The sequence below is a fragment of the Antechinus flavipes genome, chromosome 3 (assembly GCF_016432865.1).
Source record: "Antechinus flavipes isolate AdamAnt ecotype Samford, QLD, Australia chromosome 3, AdamAnt_v2, whole genome shotgun sequence".
NCBI classification, from domain to species: Eukaryota; Metazoa; Chordata; class Mammalia; order Dasyuromorphia; family Dasyuridae; genus Antechinus; species Antechinus flavipes.
The window spans coordinates 534,273,803-534,277,148 of NC_067400.1; positions in this window are offsets into that span (position 1 = coordinate 534,273,803).

Genomic DNA, 3,346 nt, shown 5'->3' on the forward strand with positions numbered 1-3,346 from the left:
TCCTTGAAATTGCTGATTGATTACATGCTATAGTCTACTCACACCCACCATTGTGCCCTCTGCCCTTTGCCCTTTCTAAAGAGGGCCTTTGCTTCTCCCTTGCCTTCTGCTCCTTTCATCCTTTGGAGGTACTTGCATTGCATTTCTTACTGCCATAAAACAATGCTGGTAGAATGCTAATACTTAAAAAGTCGGGCCTTTGCTTTCATGGGAAATTTGGGTCGGTAAAGGAACTTTGCAATTTCCTGAAAGCAATCTAGCCTGCTCTCCTATTTAACTCTTGGCCTAACTCACTGTCAATTTGTACTGTTTGTTCCAAATATACATACTGATGGAAAAACTCTTCTTCCAAATACTTGTTGAAATCTGGGCAATGGACAGTCTTCATCCTGTTAGTCTTTCCATTGAGGAGGGACAAGCCAAATTCCTTTGAATGATTACAAATCTCTTCCAGGAGATACTACAATATTCTGAGGCTTGAGGCAATCAACACCTTGTGACCAAATAGGAGGATCTAGAAGACCTTATTATTCCCAGGGAATTTCTTTTCAACTTGTTGCATGTGTTTGATCTCCTCCATCACAGTGGTGAATACTTTAAACAAGTATACATCTCCTTTTATTCCCTGTCTTATGTTTATTATATTGAAAAGAATGATTTCAGTTTTTATATATTCCAATGAACTTTGAGTAATTTTGTAGTGTGGCTGGGAGACCCTTTGTAGAAAAAGAGCCTGTAAGATAATTTATTTACCTTTTACTGGATCAAACATTTTTTCCTTATTCAATGAAGAAGTCAAATGAGATCTTATATTCTCTACATCTTTCAATTAGTTGTGAAATGATAAAAATGTAGTTCATTATTCAATATTGCTAGTGAAAACCGATTTATTGCCTACTAATACTCTCAATGAGAATGCCCATTATTCACATATAGATGATTCTCCATTTTTCAGTCCATTTTGTGATTGTGGAGTTGGAATCCACTTGTCAAGAAGTTTCTATAAAAGATCTCTTGTTTCTATCCTTTATTGTTACTACGTATACCTGGATTCAACAGATAATGAAAAAAGAAAGCAAAAACGTTAATAAGCCAGACTTTGATAGTGAAAAAAGCATCTGCAAATGAAGTTGCAAGACCCAGTTCCTAACACAAAAAAAGAGGCAAATGTGTTGATGACTTCCTCCAATAGGAGATTCTTTTATTAATGCTTACTGTGTGCAAAAGCTCTGACATAGCTAATGAGTATTTGAGGAACGATTTGCTTTCCTGATTCCAAGTCCAACAATCTTCATTTTGGATATTCACAATTGAGGTATAGTCTAAAAAAAAGATATTTTTGAGTTATGATAATCACACTATCCCGAACAAGTAATTTAACCTCTCAGTGCCCTTAGGCAATTCTCTAAAATTGTAAATTACACAGAAGATGCCCATCATTTCAGAAGAAAGTATAGTACAGTCCAAAAAATATGAAATAGCAAGATGGAGCTGACATTGGTGACAACTTCTCCCTTGCCATGAAATTTTAATTATTCAGTCAGGTTCTAGTGACTAACATGTATAGATAATCTCTGCCCTGAAGGAGTTTCCAATATGAAAGTTAAATCCAAATGACAACTCCCAGGTAGGACTATACTCTTCCAAACCATTCCTGAAGCCCAGCCTTCCTGGGTTTGGCAGGGTAGGGGATGAATATCAGGAGGACATCCAAGCTGGGGAAGATTGACTATAGGTAAGGTGGGTAGAAGAAATGTTTCCAAATTTAGCAGGAACCCAACTTCAAAGAAGCAGTGTAGGTGTGCACTGCTGAGAAACTCCACCAGCAGACAGATCCAGCCAGCTGGCAAGCTGCCCTCAGGAGACCGGCAGTCTCGTGTCCTGGGAAGACACCAGATTTGCTATGGAATATCAAGAGACCTGAGTTCAATTCCTGATTCTCCCTCTAATTTGCTTTTTCACAATGGGCAAAACATATTCTCTTTCTCTAGTGAAGTAAAGGAATTGGACTACATTATTTCTAAAGTCTTTTCCAATACTAAAAGTCTAAGAATCTTTTAAATATCAATAGTAGGAATCAAGCAGAGGACAGCTGGGTGGCAAAGTGGATAGAATGCCAGCCTAGAAGATGGAAGACTCAACTTTGTGAATTCAAATCCCATCTCAGACTCTTAAGAGCTTTGTGATGGTGGGCAAATCATTTAATCCTGTTTGCCTTCGTTTTTTCATCTAGAAAAGAAAATGACAAACCATTCCACTATCTTTGCTAAGAAAACCCCAAATGGAGCCATGAAAAGTTGGATATGACTGAATAACCACCACTATAACAAAAAGGATAAAGTAGACCAAGACATGAATGAGTTAGTTATATATAATAGATAGAGGGATATACTAGATCGTCAAATTTGGCTTCAGAACACTTAGCTGTGTGACCCTGGGCAAGTAACTTAGCTTCTGCCTCAGGTTCCTTAGCTGTAACATGAGAATAATTGTGGGGCCTACATCTCAGAATTGTCATAAAGATCAAATGAGATAATAATTGTGAAGCACTTAGCACAGTGCCTGGCACATAGTGACATATAATAATATGTAAGAATAGCACTTAAAAGTTAGCTATTGTTATTATGTGGTCCAACCTCTTCATTTTACACATAAGGATGCCAAAGCCCAGAAAGGTTGTCTTTGTTTAAGGTACACAGATAATAAATAGCAGACCTGCCATTTAAACCCTGGTTTTCTGACTCCAAATTCTGTGGGTTTTTTATCGACTGCACCCATTCTCACAAAGGCCTTTTGCATGTACTGCACAAGTGGGCGAAAGTGTCAATCTGGCCAGTAACCATTTTTTAGCCACACCCAGACAGAGAGATAATGATCATTGTCAGAAACATCATCTTCAGACAGGAAAAGGTGGGGATATTCCTACCTGACTCTTGTCAGTTTGATCTACCTTTAAGTATGGAAACACCTCAAGGGCAAGATTACCTATACCTATAGACTGATTGCATAGTTAATATTTCATAGCAACAAAATGATTGTCCCCAGTGATTAGAATAAGCTTGTCTCTTCTAAAAATGACAGTTTTGTGGAGTGTTAAGACAACTGAAGTGATCAGGAGACCTAAGATCTAGATCTGAAGTGGAGGACAAGAGGAATAAATATTTATCAAGTGCCTTCGATATTTCAGGCACCCTGCTAATCACTGAACAAATATTATCTCATTTGATCTCATTCACCACTGACTAGATGTCTGTCTTTGGGAAAATCCCTGGAGCCCTTGTTTTCCCCATTTATAAAACCAGGCAATTGGATTACTTTGAACCTATGTCATAGCCCTCAATATATA